Source organism: Hippopotamus amphibius, chromosome 9 (genome assembly GCF_030028045.1).
Source record: "Hippopotamus amphibius kiboko isolate mHipAmp2 chromosome 9, mHipAmp2.hap2, whole genome shotgun sequence".
Lineage (NCBI taxonomy): Eukaryota > Metazoa > Chordata > Mammalia > Artiodactyla > Hippopotamidae > Hippopotamus > Hippopotamus amphibius.
Window position 1 is genome coordinate 131417038 of NC_080194.1, and position 27988 is coordinate 131445025.

At 49.9% G+C, this 27988-nt stretch overlaps 1 protein-coding gene across 4 annotated transcripts in view; it reads left to right on the forward strand.

The window, feature by feature from the left end:
- The window catches only part of SNX29 (sorting nexin 29), a 559063-nt gene that overhangs the window by 300315 nt on the left and 230760 nt on the right, over positions 1–27988 (forward strand). The window lies entirely within an intron of this gene.

The following is a 27988-nucleotide window of genomic DNA, read 5'->3' on the forward strand; positions in this document are numbered from 1 at the left end:
GCTCTTGCCTCTACCATTTTGGTGGGTTTATCCCTCCTGATCACAGCTGGCTGTGACAAGCCCTGGGCGGATAGTTCTTCCTCCAGGTTCACATTCTGGGGAAGAAGCAAGGGTCTCTTGATTCCTGGGAAGAGCCTTGAGCTCCTCTGATAGAGCCAGCTTAGGTCCCCTCTCCCTTTTCAGCCAGTTGCAGAATCCCTCTCGTGTGCCAGCGCCCAGGGAGGAGCCCCATTCAGACGTGAGGATGAAGGCTGGCAGAGGGATGGATCCCCCAGTGGACACAGAGACTGTGGCTGGACAGGAAATGGGTGCCATAGGACAGGTGACCAAGGTCCACGTCAGTGCTCTGTGGATGTTTGAGTGCCTGCGTGCATGAGCCGATGAGCGAATGGATGCGTGAGTGAATGAGTGCCAGTGATTCAGTTTATATATATATACACACATATATATATATTCTTTTTCAGATTCTTTTCCATTGTAGGTTATTACACAATACTGAGTGCAGTTCCCTGTGTTATACAGAAGGTCCTTGTAGTTTACCTGTTTTATATACAGTAGTGTATAGATGTTCACCCCTAGCTCCTTATTTCTCTCTCCTTGCCACCCCCGCAAAACTGGGTTTTTTTTGTTTTTTTTTTTTTGGTTTTTGTCTTCTTTCCCCAGCCGGTTCTGATGACAGCAGGGGCCAAGATGCTGCCACCTTGTTCTTCAGACGGTGCCGTCGTTTGCAGAGGTGTCACTGTGAGACGTGACAGCCCTCCTTGGAGATTAAGCACACCATTTCTGTTATTTCCTGACACATTTTATGACCATCTTCCGGTGGAGTACTCTTCCAAAGCTCTAAATAGACTCGAGGTTGAACCTGAGCGACTGTGGGGTTTTGCCGTTTCTCCTGGCTCATGGCTTGAAAATTAATCAAGTGAATTACATAGCCCAGCTCATAACTTGCCTTCATCAAGGAGCTCTGTAGAATGAGTTCAATGTTTTTATTTAATCCATTTTGGGGGCATGTTTGAATGGATTAAAAGAATAAAAAGCACAGAGAATCCTTTTTATCAATTGATTGTGAGCCATTCTGTTCTTCTGGGGGCAGGTGTCTTTCTCAGGGATGGTTCAGATCCTTGTCAGGCTGCCTGGCTCACATCTGCTCTGTGCTTGTAGCGTGCCAGGTGTTTTTCTGAACACTTTTTCTCACTTGATCCTTAGAATCACGTGATGTGATGGTCTTACCCTTATCTCCATTTTATAGGGGAGGAAACAGGCGTGGCGAGCTGTCTGGTGTTTCAGGTCACACAGATAACTGGTGGCAGAGCTGGGAGTGAAATTCCAGGCCCGAAGTTTATCACTGCCCCTTGTTGAAAACAGCCTTGAATCTGAACTACAGGAGCTGGTAGAGGTGGTTTGTCCCCATGTTGCCAGAGTGTGAGAGTCCCAGTGATGGCCTTAGGTGTGTACCCGGCCCTGTTACCCAGCCTCTGTGAGCCTCAGTTGTCCTCATCTGTAGCCCGGGAGTGTTGATTTCTGATGTGCAGTGTTTACAGATCAGGTGAGGAATCATCTGCCTTGCTTCCTGCCACCCTTCTTCTCCTTGGGTGCCTTGTGCACCATGGGGAAGGACTCTCTTGTCTCATTTACCTGCTGGGGGACAGACAGTGACACTCCTGAGTTGAATGACCCCTGAGCCTCACCAGTCACAGAGCAGCCCCACGTCTTGTCATTGCCTGGACCTCCCTCCCCCGATGGGCCGAGAATGGCCTGGTGAGCGCACTCAGGGAGATGCCTCCTCGGGAGTCAGTCCCAGTTTCCCAGGACACGCCCCTTCCACCCAAGGTCAGCGAAGTCCATGGTCATCAACCCTCTGCTGTCTGCGCAGGAACCTGGGCATCTTTGGGCTACCACTGCCACCGCTACAGCAGAAAGCATCGTCTCTGCTGCCTCATAGCTGGGCCTGGCTCCCTGTGTGATCCTCTTCTTAGGGGTGAGCACATATGTCCTCTCTGAACACATACCGGCCCTTCCACAGCCTGGCTCCCCAGGCAGCGCCCCCCCCCCCCCCAACCCCCGGCTTGCTGTCACATGGCTGAGGACGGCTTGCTGTCACATGGCTGAGGACGGCTTGCTGTCACATGGCTGAGGACGGCTTGTTTCACCACGGGAGCTGCTCTGGACATGCTGGGGCTGGACCGCAGCTCCCAGGGCAGTCAGAGCCCCAGGGAGAAGATGTCCCTCCATCCCCCGCCTTGGTCCTCCACTCTGCCTGTCCCGGGACTGACTTGACCAGGATGAGGAACAGTGGGGTCATTGGTTCTCTTTAGGGAACCCCACACCCCACCGCAGGGCAGTGAGGTCTGCCTCCCGCCTCGCTCGGAACCAGGTTTCTGAGTCACCACCCGTCTTGTCTGGAGGGGCTGCTGGGATCCCTGACCCTTCCTCCCTCTCCTCCCAACCTCAGAACTTTCACTTGCCAAGTTGCCCATGGCTCTCTTAGTTTTGTTTTTCAGAAAACAACTCTGTCTCACAGCATCCTTTGTGGCTAATTTTTCCCCATCAGCATCCTGCTTTTTCTGCCACTTCCGTTGACGCAAGTAAATTTTACCTCTGTACCTGGTGAAGCACAGACCTGAATATACTCTGCCTCCTTGACGTGACTCACAGGTTCCGTTTCAGTACCGAAAACTCAGCTTTGCCAAGGCAAGCTGTCAGCCTCTTTCATACAGTGACGAGTACGTCTTAAAAGTTTCTTTTCCTTCACAGAACCTTTAAGATGCCCTGATTCACTGACTTCTCTGGGTCATGCAGCCAATTCTGTGGCCTGCTTTGGGCAAAGAATGATACTTCTTTTTTAGCAAAGGGGATCGAAATTGGGTTCTCTTGATTTTTCTTTTTTCCTTCACGCCCTCTAGGTGGTTTTAAAAAAAGATCCATTTTTAACAGTGTAAAGATAGAGAAGGGAGACCAGTGTTACAAAAACTTGGAAAGTTTTTTTCTACAAAGACCAACTTCTGTGCCCCAGCTCTTTCGTTTCCAGGTGCCTGAGATTAATGCTTCTGAAAATGAGTCTTTTAAATTCCATTCTTCTTCTCTAAATGAAATGTGTTCTGGGATAACAACCCAGTTCCTACGATGTACAAATTATTTTCCTTTTGTGAAGAAAACTGGATTTAAATGCAAAAATACTGCCTTTTTTTGTCTTCTTGAAAAATCTTTTCTGCTTTGGTAGTTAAACGCTTTTAAAATTAATGGAAAATTCCCCCATCCCTTTGCTATAGCTCAGGAGGAGAGCAAGGTATTGGTTTCTCTGTAAATAACATAACAACTGCCTTCCTGGTGTTTGAGCTGCTTTGATGGCATATATTTTAAAACAAAGTGGTGGTCAGTTTGGATGAAAAGTGATAAAATCGAGTGGATGAAATTGGCCGTCAGCAGTTAAAATGCCATTTTGCGTCTGAAACTTTGTGCCAACAGCTTTTATGTATGTGGGGAAAGAAAAGTCAATTTCCTACAATTTTCTTTGGACACATCAGAATTATAGCTGGGGTGTGTGTGTGTGTGTGTGTGTGTAGATAGCATTTTGCAGTTTCTAGATCGTGGGTCAGCAAACGTTTTTTTCTGTCAAGTAATAGTATTTCAGCCATTGCAGTTTACATAGTCTCTGTTGCAGCCACTCACCCCTGCCGTTGTAGCATGACAGCAGCCTCAGACAGTGTGTAAACAAATGGATGTGGCTGTGTTCCAATAAAACTTTATTTATCAAATCAGGTACTGGGCCGTATCTGGCCAGCAGGTGGTAGTGTGCCAGCCCCCCATCTAGGTGATTCTCCTTCTTGATGATGGTGGTGGCGGTGGTGATGGGGGATCATCATGCTGTTGGAGGCAGCTCCTGTTCTCAGTGCCTGTCGTGGGCCAGGCAGGATGCATGTTTCGTGCTCGTAACACTTGGGTAAAGGGTAAGTATGAGTGTTGTCGCTTTACAGAGGAATGCAGTGCAGCTCAGCTGTGTGCTCATAAAGCTTTATTTATGAAAACTTTATTCCTCCCGAATAAAAAGCAACTTCTCCAGTTAAAAGGAGACCTACTCATATATATATATATATATATATATTTTTTTTTTTTTTGCACTGACACTATAATATTCTGTTTATCATTGTGGATTGTGTTATCTGCTCTTCTTTCGCTTTGGAAGCTTTCTGCTAAGTAGTACCTTTTACAAAGCACAGTGGACTATCTTGGGACCACATTTGGGGGTGAATACCTTCTGAAAGAAATCTCACCATTTCCTCAAAGCTTTTCTAATTCAGGAGGGTCCATTCTGGGCTCTTGAGGAGCGTGGCCATTGTGCGTCAAGGGAGTTTGATTAGTCTCTCTCTCCTGTCACTAGGAATAAAAGTAACGTAGGATCACTGCAAAAATTACAGAGAAGTAAAACTTAAAAAAAAGAATTCACTTGCTGTTCATCCCAGAGATGATCACTCTCGACACTTTGGGGTCTGTTGTGACCTTTTGTTCCCATAATTACCATATAATTATTTGTTATCTGTCACATACTGTATGCTTATTTTTGACTGGAATGTATTGCATTTCTCAAACTTGGCATCATACTCTCTACAGAGTTTTGTAACTTATCATTGGGGGTCAGATTCCCACTCTGGAGGCATTGTCAACAGTGGGTGGCTTAGTAGCGCCATTTCCAGAGCACTGTGTGACCTGCTAACAGGTGGTCAGATTTCTAACCCAACAGCCTTGGAAAGAGTAGGGATCGGCCCTTGGTCAGTAGCACATATGTCTTCCCTCTGGGTTTGTGTGAGTATAAGGTCACACTTTGTTCCTTCCAAAAGTCTCCAAAAACTTATTTTTAAGAGATGATATTCATAAACATCTGCCTGAAGGTGAGATGGTCTGTCCGTGTGAAGCCCTTTTGACCTTGAATGAAGCTAGTTCGTGGCAGGAGCACCTGCAGCGTGAATCGTCTTCCTGCCTAGAGAATTATTCTTTTTCAATTTACCATGAAACTGTCAGTCTGTGTTGAAGCCTGCAGACCAGCAGCTGATAGGCAGCGTCTAGCCCATGGGTGTGTTTTCCTTGCACGTGTACAGTTGATCCAAGTGTTCTTTTTTTTTTTTTAAAGATTTATTTTTTTTATTATTTATTTATATTGGCAGCATTGGATCTTTGTTGCTGTGTGCGGGCTTTCTCTGGTTGCAGCGAGCGGGGCTACTCTTGGTTGCGGTGTGTGGGTTTCTCATTGTGGTGGGTTTCTCATTTCGATGGCTTCTCGTTGCAGAGCACGGGCTCTAGGTGCGCGGGCATCAGTAGTTGCGGTGCGTGGGCTCAGTAGTTGTGGCTCATGGGCTCTAGAGTGCAGGCTCAGTAGTTGTGGTGCACAGGCTTAGTTTCTCCGTGGCATGTGGGATCACCCCGGCCCAGGGCACGAACCCATGTCCCCTGCATTGGCAGGTGGATTCTTAACCACTGCGCCACTGGGGAAGCCCCAGATGTTCTTTTTTAACTGAAGGTAGTTTGGACAGTGTTAAAATCTAGCTTTGAGCCCCATGCTAGAGAAACATTTGCCCACACGCATCAGGAGAGACACAGATGCTATGTCCATAGCGTTGCTCATAACGACAGAATGTTCAGTGCAGCTTGAACATCCATCAGTGAGAGAGGCAATGTTTTTAAAAAGCGTGGCATGGCATAGTGATCAGTACAGCAGTGACACTGGACGGGCCTCAGCTGTGCACGTCTATGTGGGCGGGTCTCAGGAATATTACGTAGCAAATTGCAGAACATGTTTATATAAAGATGAGAAAAACATAGGACGGAACAGGAGGTAGGTTAGGAATGCACCCATGTGGTGAACCATCCAGAAAGCCAGAGGCATGACAAATATAAAAATCAGGGCAGTGTGGCCACGGAAGAGACTCTCAGACTCTCAGAAGGACTGGAAGGTTTTGTATCTTAAGTGACACAGGCAGCAAGTGGGTACACAGATATTTGTTTTATTACTGTTAGTTATTTCCGCCATGTCTGTATGATAATTCTTCTTTAGTATGCTTGAAATATTTCACAGTTTACAAAACTGGATTGTCTCTAAGCATTGGGCCCATATTCCCACACAGCAGCAGTTGGGTGGAGCTGAGTTCCAGCCGCCTCCTTCAGACGCTTTGCAAACTTTCCAGCTTAATACTGTCCTTAACTACCTACTGTTCCCTCGTATTCCCCCAGGCCAGCCTATATCTCACCTGTTCTCAGTGGTATTTGAGTTTTTGTCCTCCATCCTTGGGGTAGAAGGAGATACAGCCTGCTGAAAATCATTGTTGTATTTTCTGCAGGCATGTAGGTAAGGATGTTGCTGACTCCTCACAACACATTGTATGTAATGTGAGTAATTTTATTGGTCTACAGTTAGTTATTGCTGCGCATGGGCTTTGTTGCTGCACACGGGCTTTCTCTAGTTGTGGCAAGCAGGAACTACTCTTTGTTGTGGTGCACAGGCTTCTCAGAATGGTGGTTTCTCTTGTTGTGGAGCACGGGCTCTAGGTGTGCGGGCTTCAGTAGTTGCAGCACACGAGCTCAGTAGTTGTGATTCAGAGGCTTAGTTGCTCTGCAGCGTGTGGGATCTTCACGGACCAGGGATCAAACCTATGTGCCCTGCATAGGCAGGTGGATTCTTAACTACTGCGCCACCAGGGAAGTCCCATGTGAGTAATTTCTATGTGAGAGAAGTTTCTTATAGTTATAAGTCCCAGGAATAATTCTCTTGAGTAAGTAGTCAAGTCTTTTGGCTGCTGTGAATGTTGTCAGTGATGGTGTTTCCTTCTTTGCCTTGCCTGCTAGGAAGCTCAGGGGCAAATGTGGGCTCATCCTTAGCTAAAGTGGAGACATTGTAGCCTGTATGTGCTGTTCTAACCTGTTTCTGGCTTCCCTTCCATCTGTTATCCTCCCTTTTTTATTTCCTCACTTAATTTAAAAATATTATCCCATAATACACCTGATTATGAGTGGTCATATTGTTTTTGGAAAAAGAAGATATAAATGATCAATTTTCATTTACCTAGGATGATGGAAGGATACAGGTTTAGTGAGAACATTCTGGAAATCTGAGCTTTATCCAGAATGTTTTATTCACAAAGCTGCCTTGATCATCTATTTCAGCCACGTGGGTTAATAATTTTCCAAGAATGAGAATATAATTAAAATACACTTAACGCTAAAATACAACTGAACATAATTTGATCTTTGATAATTTAGAAGACAGTGAAGGAGCTTGCCGTGCCTCGAGGCCATAATTACGAGCATCAGTTATCATAGTGTGACACTATAAAAAAATCTGGTTATTTCAGCTTTCAGATTTCCGATTATTTGAAATCTGTAGGAACTAGAATTTAGAGGCAGTGTGTGCAGTGTAGATGATGGTCTTTTGACTCTCCGCACCCTGTATAAATAGTTCATGTGTGATTTCATAGTTGATGAGTGTCAGAAAAGGGCAGGCAGGTGGTAGGATGAGTTCAGTTCTCCAGACATTTACCAGATAGTTCCTGCCATACGTTGAGTGCTGGAAGTGTTTGGTTTTTGATTTGATGCAAAATACAGGAATGTAAGTAGATTTTTTTTTTAAAGTGTTGAATGCCTTGGCAGCACAGATTGGTCTCTTACCTGAGCATTAAGTGGGTAGTGAAGGAGTCACTATGCCAGGAAGTAGCATGTCCATTGGGAAGCAGAGTGTAAGTGGATTGGGGCTTGGAAAGATCTAAGAAGACCCAGAACAGCCTGGTTTGTTTAAGGGGGTTATCTCTTTTCATCATCCTCTTCCTGGTGATGGGGAAGGAGGTGGAGGAGATGGTATTGTTAGAGGAGGAGGTGGTGGTGGTGGAAGAGAAGGTGTTATTGATGGAGGTGGTGGAAGTGGAGAAGGTGGTGTCATTGATGGAGGATGTGATGGTGATGGAGGTAGAGGTGGTGGTGGAGGTGTTGATGGAGGAGGTGATGGTGGTGGGGGTGTTATTGATGGAGGATGTTGATGGTGATGGAGGTAGAGGTGGTGGTGGAGGCATTATTGATGGAGGTAGAGGTGGTGGTGGATGTGATGGAGGAGGTGATGATGGTGGAGGTGTTATTGATGGAGGAGGTGATGGTGGTGGAGGTAGAGGTGGTGGTAGAGGTATTATTGATGGAGGAGGTGATGGTGGTGTTTTTGATGGAGGTAGAGGTGGTAGAGGCGTTATTGATGGAGGAGGTGGTGGTGGGGGTGTTTTTGATGGAGGTAGAGGTGGTAGAGGTGTTATTGATGGAGGAAGTGATGGTGGTGGAGGTGCTATAGATGGAGGAGGTGATGGTGGTGGAGACGTTATTGTTGGAGGTAGAGGTGGTGGTGGATGTGATGGAGGAGGCAGTGGTGATGGTGGTATTATTGATGGAGGTAGAGGTGGTGGTGGGTGTGATGGAGGAGGTGATATGGGAAATGGGGGTGCTTGGTTTAGCATTTGTTGAGCATTTCTGGGCCAGGCACTGTGCTATACACACATTACATACACTGTCTCACAGTAACCCTCTAAGGGTAGGTATTTTTTGTACTTCCGATTTTCGAGATGAGGAAGCGGAGGCACAAGGAAGTTAAGTATATTCCTCAAGAGGTGGGAGTGAGCAGAGGTGCCCCAGGCCAGGATATGGGCTCATTTCCTCACCTCCATCAGGTCTTTACTCAGATACCCACTTCTCAGAGGCCCCTCCCTGACCACGCTATTTCCCTCCAGCTGAACTGAGAGATTTTTGTCACATAACCTATGGAAGTTTAAGAGGTGTCAATGTGGTGATCTAATACACGAGTATGTTGTGAAATGATTACCACAATAAGGTTAGTTAACATCTCCATCCCCTTACAAAGTTACTATTTGTGTGTGTGTGGGGGGGAAGGGGGTTGAGAAATTTAGGATCTACTCTCTTAACAGCTTTCAAGCATACAATACAGTATTGTTATCTATAGTCACCATGCGGTACATCAGAGCCTCGGAACTTAGCCATCTTGTAACGGCAAGGTTGTGCCCTCTGACCAGCGTCTCCCCATCTCCCGCACCCCTAGCCCCCAGCGGCCACTGCTGTACCCTCTGCTCCTGTGAGTTCAGCTCCTTCCGTTCCACATATAAGTGAGACCACGTGGTGCTTATCTTTCTCAGACTCCTTTCACTTAGCACAGCTTTTCTGACTGTTTGGATCTCCTCTCCGAGCTTTGCCTTTTTTTCATCTTACTTATCGTCTGATTTACTCTGTCTCACCTGCTCTGTCTGTCATGTGTTCCATGGGAATGTGATCTCCATGAGCACAGGTGTTTGGTCACTTCTGTCCACTGCTGTGTCCCCAGCACCTTGAACCTTGCCCAGTGCGCGGTGGGGCTGATGCTGGCTGGAGACCTTGTGCTTTCTCTACCCTCGTGAGAAAGTAGCCCCGGAGTTACCAAAACCTTTCTTTGTTAAGAGAAGTCCCACGTCTCCTGTTATCCTGAAATCTTAATTTCAAAATGCTGGCAACTGAGTTTAATCCTAAACACCCAGGGAGTCCAGAGAAATACGTTACGAGCTGCCACTGGCCTCTCCTCTGGATGTGGGAGGAGCACTGACCCCGGTGAGAGAACTGTGCCCACCCAGGTTAGATTGACACTTGGTGAAGATCCCTCGGGGCAGGGAGGGCGGTGCAGTGACCCCACCCAGGGCGGCAGGGATCCCAAGAGCACAGAGCAGAGGGTCTCGAGGCCTGGGAGTGTTAGTTCCCTGTGATGTTGTGACGGTGGCAAGTCACTTTGCTTTTGTGGACATGTTTTATTATCTTCGGAAGGAGCAGCAGTGTGGAGCCCAGCCACAACACAGCCTGAGGCTAAAGGAGAAATCAGTATCACTCATCCCGTCTTTATGGAAAATTTTGCTGTTTTGTTCATTATAAGTTTTCTGCATTATTTTGATTTTTCAAAATATTGCACAAAGCACGATGGTTGATTTTTTTTTTTTTTTTTTTGGCGCCCTCTTAAATTTTGCACCTGCCCCCTCGTCACCCTGTCCCACCCTGAAAAGCAGATTGCTTTTGACATGGGGGCCCATGTGGGTTCTGAAAACCTCAGACACGGCAATTACAGTTTCCTAATTACACTTCTGTGGGCCTTGAATAGGAGAAGGCAGTGTTTCCACTAGAACTTGGTCAGATTACTTGCCTTTTTTTATGTGGCAAGGCAGAGTACCAACAAGCTATAACCCATCCAGATTTACAGCAAGGCCTTTACATACATCTTGCGATTTGTTGAAGTAGCAGAATCTTTGGCTGGAGAATTCCAGTATTACAGAGCTTTTGAAATCTTCGTCCTGTTCTGGCCGAGGCTAGCGTGTAAATGTCTTTGAATGCGTGTTTTGCTGCCTTTACAACCACACTCCCTCCAGTTGAAATTGAAGGGAACTTGGTTTAGTGGTGGACGGCTTGAACGCACTGCTGACGGCAGAGCTGCCACCGCAGTGGCCTGGCCTTCAGGGATGGTGGCACAATGTTCGGCCCCATTTCCCCAGCACTTTGGAAATTTTTCAAAAGAGTTATTAAGGATCTGACAGCAGAGGACGGGCTTGTCAGCCGAGCTGTCCTGTTGAGCTCACCGGGAGCACTGGCCCAGAGGAGGCGCAATGCTGGTCTTGGTGGGGGGTGGGGAGAATTGCTGCTCTTCAAAGCTTTAAGACAGAGAGAGCATTGGGATCCTAGGGACATGGCCCCCTGAGCACCCGTGGCCTTCTGCACCTCCGTTTCCTTGTCTTTAAGTAGGTGATGAAGCATGAATTTCAGAAGAGAGCACCAGAAACTGTGATGGCTTTGATAACAGAAAGATACAGGTTCAAATTCGGGGTTCTCCGAGCTGCCTCAATTATGAATTTTCCCTCCATCAAATGGGGTCGTGATGCCAACTGCATGCTGTCATGAGAGTGAATGATTACATGTGTCGAGTGCCTGGCAGACCGAGGGTGTGGGACTAGCGGGGTGTGGTGGCGGTAAGGGGACAGAGAGAACCGTTTGCGCTCGCTGCAGTGAGGATGCAGTCCTGTCACTGAGTGAGGTGCTGTGAGGTCATGAACGCGAGGGGTGGTGTCACATGGACCTGTCACCATGCACATGTCTCATGAACCGGGGAGCAGATGCACGAGGTCCCTGCATCTGCTGGGGCTGGTCAGGGTCCGTTTTCCTCGACATTTAATCCCGCGTGTCGGGCATGGTGTCGGGCAGCTCAGCATCGGTAAGCATTTTCTGGATGCAGGTCTAGGCCAGGAAGAGGCAGGAAGCCATCAGCATAGAATCTGTGGGGGGCTCCTGAGCCGTCTGGCACGTGTCACAGCCCGAGTGGCTCTGGGAACCCCAGAGGCCTGTCCGCAGAGAGGGCAGTGCCTGGCTGCCTTCTGTCAGGGCTCGGATTTAGCACTGATGTGGCTGGGCTGGTCATTAAAATGGTCACGTATGCCCCCACCTGTCGGCAGCGTGCTGTGCCAACTCCCTGTGTCGTCCTTCACCTCCCCTGTGACCTTGACCCTCAGGACCCTGAGACCACCAGCTGCCACTGCTCTGAGTGTGCTTTGCAACCAGCAGCAGAGGTGACAGGCTGGCCCCTGGCAGGTACGTGTATGTCTGCCAGCTGGCACTCCACCTAGTCCCGGCTCCTGGTGGCTTCTGGGACCTTCAGCCTCTGCTCTGTACTGACTGCTGTATGTTGTGACCATTTCCCGCAGGGCCTGGGGTGGTCCCGGACTTGACTCGGACCTCAGGTTCACTAGGTGATTGCGGGGCCGCAGCACCACGTGGGCCCGGACAGATACCATTCTCCAGCCTCCGCGCGCCTGCTCGGTGGTACTGTCATCTCTCCCTGATATGTGTTGAGTTACTCTTCAGATACGTACTGAGTCCCTACTCCGTGCCAGTCTCTGTTCTGGGTGCCAGGGGTAAACAGTGAACAAGACAGAAAAAATCCTTGACTTCATAGGTACGAGGTCAGTGGCGGCAATGCAGGTGTGATACTCACTATTGCTATTTACACCTACGTGATGCTCCTGGACGGCTACCAATGAAAGACAGTTTCATCACTTTCTCAGGGGGAGAGTCTTGACCACACGTAAGAATTTATTTACCTAGCGAGCAGAAGCGACAGGGTACGACGATTATGTATGACTACGTGAGCCGTCGGTTATGTCCAGACCCATCAGAAGACCGTTAATCTGCTGTGCGTAGGAAAGAGAAGAGCAAGTCAGGGGCACGCAGGTCACGGTTGGCTGGGGATGAGGGGACAAACACGAGCAGTCCTGGCAGAGACCGTGTGGGAGGCAGCCTCGCTGGGTGTTAGCAGCTCTGGGGCGTTAGCATTGACAGGAACTGCCCCAGGATACGGGTACCCGCCACGTGTGCTTGGGAGTGATTTTGGTTTCTGAGGCCCCGCTCTGATTTCTGTGTACCCCGAGAGAGGGGAGCAAAGTGGTGGGTTCCCCCGAGAATTCTGGGTCCGCTAGAGTTGTGCTCAGCTCAGAAGACCTTTGGTATAAACAGAGGTCCCCATCCTGTCCCCAAGGCGCTCGAGTGGCGAGATACACAGTGTCGAGATGCACAGATACATATCATCTAACTAGCTGTCCCCACACCCCTGCCTGGGCCTGTAGCTGATAATATAACAACAGCCGACAGCCAGCCAGCGTTCACTGCCCTGAAGGTTACTCGGTCCCTGCTCAGAGATCTGCCCCTCAGGAAGTCCTTCCTCCCTGACCCTCCGCTCCGAAGTACCCTGCCTCCTCCCACAGTGCTCCGTGCGCAGCCCCCCCTTGTTTTCTTCCCAGCACCTGCGCACATGCTGATGTCTGTTCCATCAGCTTGCTCCTCCACGCTGTGAGAGCAGAGACTGCTTTGTTCACTGTGGGATCCTGGAGCCTCCACAGTTCCTGACACGTAGCAGGTCTGTAGCCGTGCGTTGAATGAAGGACGACTCACGAGGACTCTGGAGATGGGCGCCGCCATCCTCGCTCTGCGGCTCCTGCCCTGGGAGTGACGACGCGGCAGGGCTGACTCACAGCTTTAAATCGCCCGTGTCGGTGACTTGCAGCCGGAGGTGTGGTGTGGCATGGTTCCCCTTAGAAAGGGCAGTGGAGTTGAAGGCTCCAGTGTGGGTGTCACGTTGCCTTTGATCACCCCGTGCCTTTGGCCTGAAATCTACGTGCATCCCTTTCATCTGCACAGCTTATGTCCCAGTTCAGTGCTGGGTCATATTTTGTCTTCATACCTCTTAAGTCAGATATGCAGCAGTTAGAGTTCTGTGAAAGAAACGGAACCACCAAGACATCTGTCCGCACGTATGTTAAAGAATTTGGTCCGTGAGCTTGGCCTTACACGGTTGTGGGAGCAGGTTGAGCCTCTGTAGGGCTGTTGTTTTCCCATCTGTTGCTAGAGCTTGAAGTTCTCAGGCAGCCTCCAGGATGGGGGAGTGGATGTAAAGTGGGGGGATTAGGAGCAGGTTGGCCCCACGCCCGAGGCAAGGCCATGTCCATTCTCACTCCTTCACCAGGGTGCCCGTGGGTGCCCTGAAGCAGGCAGGCCCTTCGCCACGGAGCTAAACCCACAGCCCAACCCGGGGGAGGGTGACCCCGAGAAGGACCAGGCAGGATGGAGGAGTTTCAGGCCCAGCTGTGGCCTCACCCAAAGGTGTGAGCCAGCGGGTGAGCAAGGAGGTGCGTGAGCTGCGAAAGGGCTGCTTGCTTCACTTCTACCCTGCAAACCTCCCACGGGAATCTCTTCATGGACCACCCTAACTGGAAACGTGCAGGAGAGGGAATTCTGGAAAATGTAGTTCAGCTTGCCAAGTCGACACGTGATGAAGCCACCACAAAATGCATGTTATTAAAATACATGTAAGCACTTTGAGGCAGGTTAGCATACTGGTTAAGGATGTGGACCCAGGAGCCACGTGGCCTGGGTCCAGATCCCGCCTGCACGTGGAGCTGCTGGGTTGGTCCCCTGGGGCAGGTTACCTCCGCAGCCTCACCCTTGGTTTTCTTGTCTGCAAAGTGGTGATGAAAATAAGACTTGCTTCATGAGGCTTTGAGAGGATTCATTTAGTTACTAACTGCAAGGTGTTTATCACAGCCTGAGGTGTATATTAAGTGCTCAAATGTTAATAGAGATAATAAAATAGCATTGTTTACCTCGGCACCACTTTGAGTTCTCTCATATCAAAGATCGTCCATGCATTTGGAGAGACTCATTTCAACACTGATCCCAATATTTGAACCTGAAAAGAGAGAAACGCCAAAGGGACAGTACTCCACCTTCAGTGGCAAGGTCGTCATTCCTGTCCCGCGTTTTTAGCAGGAGGAGGCAATGCATGTCCACACAGTGACCTCTGCGTGAGTGTCCGCAGCAGCTTTACTGGTAACAGCCCTAAGCTGGAAACACCCAAACGGCCGTTGACAGTGAAGAGACATACAGATTGTAGAACTTCCATCCGCTAAACAGGAACGAACCACTGGTACACAAAACAGCATGGGTGAATCTCACAGTAATTAATCTGAGTCAGTCACGTCAGACCAGAGATGAATATTACACCATATGAATGTGTTTACAGAAACCTCTGGTAAATACAAACTCACCTACAGGGACAGAAAGCAGATCAGTGGGCGCTTGGGGGTGGGGGTGGGGAGGGCGGGAAGGGGGGTGTGGAATTACCAAAGGGCCCGAGGGAACTTCGGAGGTGATGAAACGCTCGCTGTCGGTCGTGGTGATGGACTTCACACACGACCAGACCTGCCTGGGGCACCTGGCACGGTCCGGAGCAGTGCCCCACCGCAGGAGGGGCTCACTTACAAGCCACCCGTTCCTGGAAGGATAATGGGGAGCAAGCAGTGCCTCCCCCAGAGAGGAAGCTTGTTGTCTGTTCAGTAACCGCTGTGGAAGGAGGGCAGGGGGCATATAGTGAGATGAGGCTTCCCTAGGCGGACCATCACCTAGTTGTGAGTTAGGGCCGGTCCTTCATAATCAGCTCCACAGAGCAAGGGTGCCTCACTGAAAAATCAAGCTCTTTGTTTGAAACCCTGTCAGGGGCTCAGGAGTCGGTTTCTGATTTTCTGAAAATCGTGTGAGCTAGGAACTTCTCTTTCTGACCCTTCAGTGCTTCTCTTCCTGGAGGTTGCTGAACATGTGTCCAGGGGTCTTCCAGCAGGTTCCATCACAGAGGGGACTGATGGGAACTGAAGGCTCTGGAGGCAGCCTGCTGAACTCCTTCTGTTGTGCAGTTCCCTCTGCTGGAAGCACATCCTCCTGCCTGTGGGTATCGTTTGAGATCCTGCCCAGGTGGTGCTTCCTCCAGGCAGCCCTCCTGGACTTCTTGCACTGGGTTAGGTGCTTTCCTCTGTCCTTGTTTCCCTCTGCTCACTGGACAGCCCTGCACTGCCCTCCTTTTGTGTCTTCCCAAAGCCTCCAGGCTGCTGTACTTGCAGTTCCTTGCGCCTGGAATGTTCTTCCCAGGGCCGGCGGCTCTTCAGCCTTCAAGTCTGAGCTCTCACTTCCTAGAGAGGGTGTTTCTGAGTGCGCATGCCTGTAGAGATTAATCTCAAACCCTTCATCGTCCTTCCTTCAGGACAACACAGTCTGAATTACTTGTTTCTTGTCTGCCTGCAGTTAGGATGGGAGCTCTGTGGAGCAGACACTTTGGCTGTCACTGCTGTGTCTCTGGCACGTAGAACAGGTGGGCAGCATAAGTGGGGCTTGTTATAATGAGCTTAACACAGACAGACTATCATAGGATTAAACAAAGTGAAGAATTACTCTGTCCTACATGAAAGTCTGAGCTGGTAAGTGGTCGGGCAGGCAGGCAGCTCTTCTCCATGAGATGATTTAGGGACCCAGGTTCCTTTTCTCTCTTGCTGGCCCTTGGAAGGAGAACAGGAAAGGGAGAGCCAGCACCTTGGCTGTGGGACCCAGAAGCTGCCCACATCACTTATTCACATTCCACTGGGCAGAACGTAGTTCCTTGGCCACGCTCAGCTGCAAGGGATGCCAGGAAATGTAGTCTTTCTCTGGCAGCCATGTGTTCACAACTAGGTTCAAAAACTGAGTGGCTTTTATTACTATAAAGCAAAAAGGATATTGGGGGATGTTAGCAGTCTCTCTTATGTGCTTGATCGGTGTTTGTTAAATAAATAAATGAATGGATGGATGGATGAATGAGTGAATGCTCCCCATCCTAGCCCCTTGAGCTTCCTTCCATCACAGCACTTACCACACTGTAATTTATTCATGGCTTACCCATCTCAATTCCCAGTGCTTGGCCAGGGTCTGGTGCATGATAGATGCCTAGTGCAAGTTGAATAAAAAGCCAGCGCCTAGATTGTAAAGGTTTTTCCTTAACTCTGTGCCATTTGGTGGGAGTTAGGGTCTGTGTTTGAGAAAGCTCTGTCCATGAGCACGAAGAGCTTTTCTTATAAATGCAGCTGAAAATGAAGCGTCCCACTGAGGCAGGTTTTGCAAGAAAATAAGCCCCAGAAACCAGAAGCTGGGATGAGGTGTGCAGGGCAGGGGAGCCCAGGATCTCATGTTTCTTTGGAGCTTAGGATCTGGTGCCTCATCTTCTCCCGCTCGTCAGGAATCCCCTTTGCTGCTTGGCTTGGGGACCGGGGGGTTTGGTGGCAGATGCTTTCATATGGTTCTATTATTTAAAAAATTTATACACCAAATAACTTCCATGTTAAGGGTGAAAACGTTTTTCTAGATGTTATCCACTCTTAGAAGATGGAGATAGAAGAGCTTTTATAAAGTGCTCTGAGACATTCTTGTGGGTATCCCAAGAAGAAGAAAACCAGTTATGCCCGATGTGTGTATTGCCTTGAAGGCCTCTCACGGACAGGAGGATACATGGCCCATTGGGGACACGATGGCCTTCGGAGTCAGGAAGATCTGGCTTTTGGGATCCTGGCATTGTCATGTAGGAACTCTGGGACGCCGAGTCTTAATCTTTCAAAAGCTCGGCTGGTGCGTCTGTGAAATAAGGATAATTACACTTCCCTCATGGTCACTGCCAGGGTAAATGGTGATGCCCAACCGCAGGCTGAGCTCAGGACCTTTGCACGTGCCCTTCTGTCTTCTGGGAAAGTGCCTGCCACCATGACCTGGTAAATTCCCACCAGCTGAGAAGGGCCCTTCCATGACCCAGCAGAATAAACTAGGACAGTTCCCATCATACTTCTTGTGGTATCCTGTTCTTTACCCTTGCAGTGTTATATGGTCTTAATCTGCAGCTTTTGCCTGAGCACCTGTTGTGTGTCTGTTTCACCCCTTGACTGTAAGCCCTGTGAAGGCAAGGTGGTGTCAGTTTCGATCACCAGTGTGTCATCCCTTGCAGCTCACCCAAGCGCCTGATGTGGCGTGACTGCCCCGTTAGTACTGGTTGAGAGAATGAATCTGTAAGTAATAGATACTCAGTGAACTGAATCCCACAGCAGTGGTTTCCTATCTTGCAGAGAACGTTTACGGTCTTAGCTCTTTGGCATCTAAGCTAATCATTCTTTCTTTTAGACCTCACTGCTATATTTATTCTAGAAATACCTGGTGGATGACTGGACCACAGACGTGACCTATCCACGTCACGCACACCCAGAAGAGAAGAAACACAGAGTGGTGGTTGAGGGCAGACTCTGGAGCCAGGTGGCCTGGGTTGGAATCTTGGCCTCTTGACTTCGTAGCTATGTGACCTTGGCTGAGCTACGTAGCTTTTCTGAGTCTCTGTTTCCTCATCTGTACAATGAGGATCATAACATCCATCTGCCTCCCCCGTCAGTTTGTGGTGAGGACTAAATGAGTTAATGGAGATGAAAGGTTTGGAGCAGTGCCTGGGACACAGGAAGCACTAGTTAAGATTTGTTTAAAAAAAAAAAAAAAAGGACTAGAATTGGGTCTTCAGTGTCTTCTTCCCTGTGAGCTTTTGAAACTGAGGTTCTTTGACTCTAATTGAAATTGTGGTTGAACAGAAAGAAAGCCACAAGAGGAATAGAAGCCAGGCACGTCTGGGGCCCTTGATAGCTCTTGGTGGATAAAAAGTGACATCCCTGGCATCCCTCCGTCTCATCACAGAAGGCCTGGAACACCAAATCCTCCATTCTCTGAACACTCCTTGAGTGGTTTCTGAATCATGATGGAGATGCTGTTAGCAAACCGTGTATCCCACCAGATTGCTGCGGGGCTGGCGTGTGACAGGTAATGCGCTTCCCTCGTTTCCTGGATGTATCTTAATTACGGCTTTGTGGGCTCAGGGTTTTAATCTCTGGTTTCATACTCTGCAATCGTGGGCACCTCCGTAGCCAGCCCAGGGGAGTGACAAAACTAGTGGTGATTGCAAAGCAAAAGAAGATGTCCCAGGGCTAATCAAGAGCCGTGGGGAAGATGAGGACTGTGGTGATGTGGTAAACACAGTGGGAGCCTTGCTCTAGACCAGGAGGCAGCAAAGTCGTGTGAAGGGCTGGACGGGAACTGTTTCCCCACAGTGCTGAGCTGCTGGGCTCTGTCACGACGGCTCAGCTCTGCCGCTGGAGCGTGGAAGCTGCAAGAGGCCACGTGCCACCGATGGGCGTGGCTGTGTCTATGTGCTGACTTCTGTCCCCATCCCCACCCCAAATGCCTGTGGAAGCCCTAACCCCCCAGTGTGACTGTAGTGGACACGGTGCCCAGAAGGAGGTAGTTAAGGTTAAATAAGGTCACACACGTGGGGCCCAAGCCACCAGTGGGACTGATGTCCTCGTAAGGAGAGGAAATTTGGACACACAAAGAGACAGCAGGGCTGTGCGCTCACAGAGGAAAGGCCACATGAGGTCACAGCGAGAAGGTGGCCATCTGCAAGTCAACGAGAGAGGCCTCAGGAGAAACCAACCCGCCGACACCTTCATCTGGGACTTCCAGCCTCCAGAACCGCGAGCAGTGAATTCCTGTTGCTTAAGCCACGCCGTCTGTGGTGTGTCGTCTTGGCAGCCCTGCGAGACGGATGCAGTGCCAATAAAACTCCATTTACAAAAGCACACAGTGGAGGGCTGTCAAGGCTGAAGACATCAGCAGAAGTTTTTGGTCCCGTATTCTGGGCCAGGTGCCAGGGATCTGAGGGGGACATGAGGCGTACGTCCTCCACTGGAACGGAGGTGACGTTCTCCTGGGTGAGACAGTCAGCAAAGGCACGAATACACAAAGCCAAGGCGATTGCACATGGAGCCCCCCACCCTGCAGCTGACGGGGTAATGTGATCGGGTGGCCGCTGGGCGGGGGGCAGGCAGAACGGTCAGGGGGTCCTCTGGGGGGGTGACGCTTAAAGTGCAAGATCAAGGAGTCCGGTGTCCCAGGCAGAGAGGCTAGTAAAAGGCAGAGGCAGAAGCAAGCCAGGTAGGTCGGAGGGCCTAGTGGTAGCCTCAGAGGTGGGAGAATTTGGGGCACGTGCCCCAGGGACAGGGCGGACTTGTATCTCGACTAGTGTCACCTGCAAAAGGCCCCTTTACTGGAATCAGGGTCTCATTCTTTGCTAGCTCAGGGGCCAGTGCTGCCCACCTGGGGTTACTCCCTCCATTCCCACTGCTGCCCACCCCCTCCCCAGCCCTATGGGCTCAGAGTGGGCACATTCTCTTCTCTGCCTTCTGCCCCTTCTGTCTCCCGGTTTCTCTGCCTGCCTCTGCCCCTTGGCATTTCCTGCAGCCTCCTTGTGGGCAGAATGATAAGGGCAGGGCCACTGCATGGTGAGCTCAGAAGAGGGCGGGAGGTGAGAGCTTCCAAGGTCATGTGGAAAGTCATCGGAGGGTTCTGAGCAGAGGCAGGCTTTAAAAGGCGCCTTCTGGCTGTTGGGTTGAAAACAGACCATGGATGGAGCGGTGGCTAGGGCCAGAAGCCCCATGTCCCTGGGGGTTAGACACATTGCACTTCATTGATTTTTTTATTATATGAAATTTGCCTCTTCTTGCCCAGCTTGCTTCTTACCTGCTCTGCTTGGAGGAAATCTAATCACAGCCATATTTTTTTTTTCCTTTCCCCCCAGTAGTTTCTCTTCCCACCTTGGCGTTGTGTAGGAGCCCAGGGCTTCTCCAGGAGAACAACTGGAGGGCGCTCTTCTGGTCCGCAGGGCACAGAGACAGCCGCTCCCAGGGATAAGTGATGCACAGGCTGCAGGCCCGGATAAGTGATGCTCCCTCCTTCCTCGTCTCGGGTCCTACCCCCTGAGCTGGTGGTTCCCTTTCTCCCCCATCTCCTCGTCCCTCCCCTGCTTCCTGTCGTGGCTGTTTCCCCACAGTCCTCGCTAACAACCCGTCCTTTCTTTTCCTGTCCCTTTCTTTTATGATTGGGCGTAATGACTCATCCAGAGATGCTGGGGAGTTTGGACAGCTGGGCCCCAGACCCTGGAACCACCTGAGAATCTGCTGGCCTTTCTCAGGTTCTGTCTGGACACCCGCCGTATCAGCCCCCCTTCCATCCCCTGAAGGTGGGAGGCACTGCTAGTAAAGCCCCAGAGAACAGATCACACGGTTTGCATTCCCGTGTCCTGCTGTTTGACAGTCTCCCTCCCCTCTGTGAGCGATTCAACGTACATGTAATTGTTTAATATCTGACACCGTCTATGAAGGCAGGGACTAAGTGTGTATTATGCACCATTGTATATGTGGTGGCTTGCATACAGCAGACACTTAGTAAATGTGGAATGAATGTGAAACAAATCAAACAAGCATTATTAACTGGATGACCCTGGACTCGTTCCTTAAACTGTCCACTCCTCAGCTGCTTCATCTGCAAAATGGGGATGATGACACATCCCTCCACGTGCGGGGAAGGTGAAATGAGCTAACATACGTGACGCGTCTGGTTTCGTTCAGGACCTGCCAGCGTTTATCATTTCCTAGTATTTCCAGGTGCCGGGGGGCGGGGACCTTGCTCGGCTCAGGCGGTAGCAGTGGCCGGGTCAGCCGTGGAAACCACAGCACCACCGTCCTGTGTGTGGCGGAGTTCTGGCCTGCGTTGGGCTCTGTGCTGGCTGTTTGAACTCCTGGCTCTTGATTCTTCGGTTGGGGCAGCTCTGGCCCATCTTACGGATGAGTCCGTGGGGCTTGGAGAGGGTGTGCGCGCCGTGCGTGGCCGGAAGCCAATCCCACGTGGCAGAGCTGGGATTGAAATTCGCGTCTTGCTCAGAGCCCACGCGCACAGGAGCATCCTCGAGTTCTGTCCGGAATCAGCAGCCGGGAGACGCGTGTTGGACCACGAGCAGCAGCCTTGGATCCGGCGGGGTTTTCTGCCCTGACGTTCCTTGGACGTTGTTATCCTTGGTTTTCTCTGGGTGACAGGAGCCCCCGAGGGCACCGTGTTTTGTGTCATCTGCTCAGGGTGGATGGAAACAGCAGGTAGAGAGGGAGGCTTTCTGCCGCGGGTGGGAGATGCGTGTGTGTCTTGGATACAGACTCTGCCTGGGGGGAGGAGAGCTGCTTTTGGTGCAGAGAGAGGACTGAGTCGAGAGGGCAGAACCGCACAGCTTTATTCGTGTTCTTTCTTAGAGAAGAGCTTGGGACCAGCAGTTAGAACCTCATCCTAAGGATGTGTAGTCTCTCCCAGCACAGTAGTCGCGAAAATGTAAAAATTTCAAGTTCCCCTCCCACTACTTCATAGGGACCCTCATGTAAGTAATAACATTTCCAGCTGCAATTTGACAGGGACCATTGTCCTGAGAGCATGAGCGACAGGTCATCTGTGATGCTGCATCCACTCATCCCAGGAACTGAGCAAAGCAGTGATTATGAGTACCCATTTTACAGATGAGAAGGCTGTGAGATGGGTACTCATTTTACTTCTCCCCGGGAGGAGAGGAAATGGTATTGGCAAGCAGCCACAGGAGGTGTCTGCTCTGCCCTTGGCACGTGTTGGCTCAGATCCTGTAACAGCCCTGGGAGGGAGGCTTCCTGCTTGCTTTGTGAATTGTGGAGCATTTAATCAGGAAGAAGGAAGAACAAATGTTCTTTCTCTTAGAAATTTCCTGGATGGCAAAGGCTCAGCCATGATGAGTTTGTCGGTGGCAGATTTCTCTAACCTCCCACCAGGAGCAGATCAGGGTGTCGTGTTGAAATGCCCCTCTGGCTGGCTCCAGGCTTTCCCTCTTCACTGGCCTCACCTGCTCTCCAGGAGCGGCTGACTTTCCGTAACCAAGCCCAGCACACTAGACGTGGCCACGACCAACAGTGAGGAAAACTGGTGGCTCCAGGCTGACCCATTGGTGGCAAAAAAACTTTCTTTTATTCAACAAAATAGTGAGAGGTTGATAAGTAAATAAGCAGATGGGGCTGATGCAGAGGACAAGTGTTTGTCCCAACATTCCTGGCAGAGGACCTGAGGGGGAACCCGTAGGCCCAGTCATGCTGGTGGTGGCAGTGGGAAGGGTTCCCCGACTGGCCAGCCTCATCATATGTTCCGCCCTGGTGCCAGGAGAGGAGGCCTCTTGCCCAGAATTCCTTGGGGATACATGGGAAATCAGAGGCCATCACAGGAAGGGCAGGGGATGGATGCTTGGGGGGAGGCGGGGCCAGGGGGCACCTAGTGATCGCTGCAGATCTCGTGGGATTCTGCCCCGTGGGAAAGTGCAGGGAGTCTAGTCCTGGGTAGGTGCGCTTGCTTGATCAAATATCCCAGTCAACAACAGGATTCTGCAGTGTTCATCTTTGTTTGCAGCATGCATAGTTAGATTATTTGTAATGCGCAGAGCAGAAACCTGAGACCTTTAAAGATGACAGGTAAAAGTGGATCTAAATTGGAGCATTTCTTTTGGCGTCCCAGTGGATTGTCTCGAGCGCCCTGCTCTGACAACCCCCGATGTGATGCTGTTGCCTGAGGCTGAGTCATCCCCCTGCCACCACGTCCCAATGCCATCACCTCGAGTTGAGTCATTCCTATTCTACCATCATGATTTCTGCTGTATCTGCCCACCAGTGGTTTAATATTTTCTTTAAATTGGCTCTCATTTTTTGCCTAAAGTAAATTTATTTATAAAGAAAACCGGGATCCTTTGCCACCGGGGGAAAATAACTGCAAAAATACCAGGATGAATACAAAACAACTGTTAGTTTCTGGCCAGAAAATGTTGCCTGCCCAGAGGTAAAAAGGAAGGTGAGCACCAAACTGAGTCTTCAGAGAGACTGCGAAGGTGTGAAGGGAAGAACTTTGTCTGTGGGGCGTCAGCGTCGCTCCCTCTGGTGTCCAGGCTCTGCAGAAAATGATCCTCGGTTCTTAGTTCCATGCCTGGGGAAACACCAGTGGAGTGGTTAAGAGCTTGGGCTCTCGAGAGGGATGGACGTGAGTTTGAGTACTGACTTTATCGCTTCACTCCCATGCCTCAGTTTCTCCAAAGTCTGTAACATGAGCCTGCCTCACAGGGTTTCTGGAATTTAGATGGAATCACATTTTCAGATCTCTTCACATAACATGCATTTGATAGATGCAACTTTTTGTTATGAGTGGTCGGTTATTTGAGCTGTCCTATGTTTTTTCATGACTCAGTCCCCTTTCTCAGCATTCCATGGGCTCTTAGGGAACCCTGTAGTTTTGAGGATCATATCCTTGGAGCCTCAGAAAAGAGAGCAGCCCATCACCAACTGGTCCCTGGATGCTGTGAAGGCAGGCCTCACATCCAGTGGGGTCCAGGCTGGGAGCCTTCATGAGGGATGGAGGCCACGGGAGGACTGTGGGGATGATGGCCCTCTGTCAATGCCAGCTGATTCTTGCCCTGGGGGAATGCTTTTGGCATTTAAATGTTGGCACCTGGCTAATGCTTTCCTTCTGTAGGTTATACAGGGTGAGCAAAACCTATTTGCAATCCCTGGCCTGAGTTCATCTGCTTAACTAATTCCGTTGACTGCTTTTGCCCCTGTGTAGTAGACCTTGACGTTTACTAAGTCCTGGTTTACTGCTCATCTCACAGCCCCTTTGATGGTAGCCAGTGCCATGAACACAGCTCAGAGCTGACAAACGACCCTCCTGACCCCGCAATCCATTTTTCTGGGAAATTCCTGAAACCGCCCCAGCTACCCAGACCTCTGCTTTTAAAGCCGCATCAGGTAGTGAAAGATATTGAAGGAAATTATTGCCGCAGAGAAAACAGCAGCAAAGTTTCAACCAGGACACAAGCTGTGAGTGACTTCACCCAGAAGGCTCTTCCTCTGCCTCTGGCCCTTTACATAATCCTCAGTAATGGTAGGTATGGTGCAGCAGTGTTGCAAAGCAACTGCCTTATGAAAGGTACAGAAACCACGTGAAAATGCCCAACTTTTAACTGACTTTCCTTTGCAGAGTTTTGCCCTCGCCAGCACTTCATCCTGTTTCTGCAGTTCTGAGGCCCTTTCCTAATGGGAAAAGAGAATCAAAATCTAAAAATGCCTACATTTCGACTGTCACTCTTCCAGTCAGCCCCTCTGAAAGGCATTGGTTAGAATGGTGGCATTGTTAGAATGTCACAGACATTTATTTGCATGGTATCAGAGCAGATTTTAATTTGACAAGGAAATCTGCCGAAAGAGGAAGGAATGGAAAGCCAGCACGAGGTGACTTGGAAAAGGTTCGCTTTGTAAAAATTAGTTAAATGCATTCTGGCAGCTCTTCTTTGAATGTTAATTGTGATACTGACTGTTAGGAAAAACCTAATTAATAATAACAGGGGAAAAAAGTTACATTTAAGTAATATTAAGGTTGTGACAAGCACTTGATAAAACCAAGAATTCAACATTAAGCTTTAGACTTGATCTTCCAACCTGTGGCCCATTGTTCCCAGGTGGCGGAGCAGATAAAATGCATTAATTAAATATTTGGGAAGCGCTCTGCTGGTTCTCCTTATTTATTATCTTGTGTGAGGTTGACATCTTGGCAATTTCTGGGAACAAAAGAATCTGTGGAGAATTTGGTTTGCTCTTTATTTTATCAGGAGGATTATATTTAAATGCAATTTTTCTCTCTGTTTTTCTTTTTCCTTTCCTCTGTCAGGGTGTGAGGGGCAGTCAGGGTTCGGGAGAGTCCTAGAAGGGTCGAGTGGGGTGGGCATGGGGTGAGGTCAAGAGTCTGCAGCAAGGTTGGCAAACCTTCTGTAAAAGGCCAGGTCATAAGGTCAGCTTTACAGCCACGTGGTCACTGTTGCATCTGCTCAGCTGTGTGGACAGCACAGGAGGGAATGGGCAGGGCCGTGTTCCAATGAGACCTGATGTACAGCAGGGCTGGATTTGGCCCACGCGCCGTCCTCAGTGGGAGTCTGGAGTCAGCTGGCCTGGGTATGAATCTAGGTCTCTCCCGAGTCTGTAACCCTGGACACGTGCTGTAGGTTTCTTGGAGTAAAATGGGGACAATGGTAGTACCTAGTCCCACAGTGGGGCGGTGAAGGGGGCACAGCGGGTGGGAGCAGTCTGTGTATGGGGGGGCGGTGATTGTGCCTGGGGGCTGGGTCGGGGGGGTGGCCCCGTGTGGCTGAAGCCCGGTGCATGTATCACTGTGGGCCGTTGTCAGAGGCGTTTGGGAAGCGCTGGACGGGGGGGTGGAGGCAGATACTGAGAGGGGGGAGAAATACTTGAGGCTTCCTGTTGGGCTGACACAGCCCTGGGCCATTCTACTAGAAAACTGGAGGAGTGATCCCGTGGGCTCAGGATTTCATGCCTTCTGTGTGGGTGACGTGTGTGGTCAGCGTGGATGCTGTCACAACGCCTGGACAGCTTTATTTGTAGATGATGGGGGTCTTGTTAAGTTTCTGAGTCTTTAGCCTTTGCAGCAGGTTGGGAGCGCCTCTCGTTTGAGGGTATTGGATGGAATAACAATTGGCTCAGGCCACCATGACAAAGTACCCCCGACGGGGTGGTGTAAATGATAGGTGTTTATTTTCTACCAACCCTGGAGGCTGGGAAGCCTGAGAGCAGGTGTCAGCAGAGTCCGTTTCCTCTGAGGCCTCCCTCCTTGGCTTGCAGATGGCCGCCTTCCCCACGTGGGCTTCTCTCTGGGCACATCTGTGTCCTGACCTCCTCTTCTCAGGACATCAGTCATATTGGCCTAGGGCCCATCCTAGTGACCCCATTTTACCTTCATCATTGCTTTAAAGACCCTATCTCCAAGTGCAGTCACATTCTGATATACTGGGGATTAGGATTTCAGTATGTGGATCTGGTGGGAACACAATTCAGCCCCTAGCAGATGGAGTCTCTAGGTGCATAAAGAGAGAGTGTGTGAGTGAGAGAAAGCGTGCAGAAATCAGGGAATGCGAGGCCCCGGTGTGTGCAGGGAGGAAGCGGAGGAGGGCGCTGAACTGGGCCACGTGCTGGGCTTGCTCCGGTGAGGTGGCCGTGTTGGGTGCGGTCCCAGCACCAGGTTCCCGAGTGCCAGGCGGGCAGGCCCTTTGTGCTGCCGGCCTGGGTCATGATCCTCTGGATTTCCGCAGGACCTGCCTGTGGAGCGCAGCCCTACTCAGGGACCATGCTCAGGCAGTGTCACAGCCAGACAGTGTCACGGTGGCAAGAGCAGGCCAGCCTGGCTTTCCAAAGCCATCTCAGCCGCTGCCCGCTGTGTGCCCCTGGGCAGATCCCTCCTTTCCTGAGGCTTAGTCTCCTCACCTGTGAAACAGAGACACACCTACCTGTCGTAGAGTCTTGGGAAGATGTAACCAGAGCCTGCACATAAGCCTCCCACACAGTACATGCCCGTGAACGTTAGCTGTTCTTTTATTACAGTTGCAGTCACACCTCCCTTTTCTGCACTTTGCAGATACTATGTTTTTTGAAACTGAAGTGGCAACCCTGCGTCAGACAACTCTACTGGCGCCATTTTCCAACAGCATTTGCTCACTTCCCATCTCTGGGTCACATTTTGGTAATTCTCAACAGTATTTCAAACTTTTTCATTATTATTATATCTCTTATGGTGACCTGTGATCAGTGATCTTTGATGTTACTATTGCAAAAAGATTATGACTCACTTAAGGCTCAAATGATGGTTAGCATTTTTTAGCAATCAAGTATCTTTAAATTAAGATTTGCACATGTTTTTTTAGACACAGTGCTATTGCACACTTAACAGATTACGGTACAGTGTGAACGTAACTGTTTTATGCACCGAGAAACCAAACACCTCCTGTGACTTGCTTTATTGTGATAGTCACTTTATCGTGGCGTTCTGGAACCGAAGCGGTAACACCCAAGGTCTGCCTGTACTGCTTTTGTCATTTTACTACCACAGGTGTGAGTACCCTCAGCCGAAGATGTTTCCTTTGGTCTTTTGGATAAAGACGGTTTTAGAATTAGCTGCTTTAAGAAACAGACTCAATGGTGTTTTCGAGAATCCTGGATCTAATTGTAAAGAAAATTCTTCCACGAGCTCAATAGCAAGGCCTGGGCTGCCTCACACCCCCAGTGATGGTATTTTTCTTGCTGGCAACAACTCTTAGGAAACAGAAGCACAGGCTGTGGCCCTGGCCTTCGAACAGTGACTCTCGGCTGGGGGGAGGCTGCAGATGGCAAGGCTCCCTGGAGCATGACTGATTCCTGGGGGCCCGGGATTTGTGGGTGTCTGTCCCCAGAGGACCCAACTCTCTGATCAGTCACCTTCCTTTATGTTACCATGGTCAAGCATTTCTTGAGGAGGAGTCGTCCATCCCTTCCCCTGGGCACCCTGTAAATCGGAGTATATTTCTACCACAGCTCTGCTGACTATTCTTGTGTCTTATTCTTTATGTGTGTCTCACTTGTTAAGCTTCCTTCCGTTATGATTGCCAGAAACCCGTCTTAAAATGATTTAAACATCATTAAGCATCGTTTACTGGCTCATGTAACAGACTGTTCTAAGAGTGGTGGCAGCTTCAGGCCTGGCTGGGTGTGGGCACTGACATGATGCTGTCAGGCCGCACTATCCCTGCTGTCTCAGCTGCCTTTCCTCTCTCGGCTACATCCTCAGGGGGCTCGTCACCTGTTGGGGCAGAATAAGCACC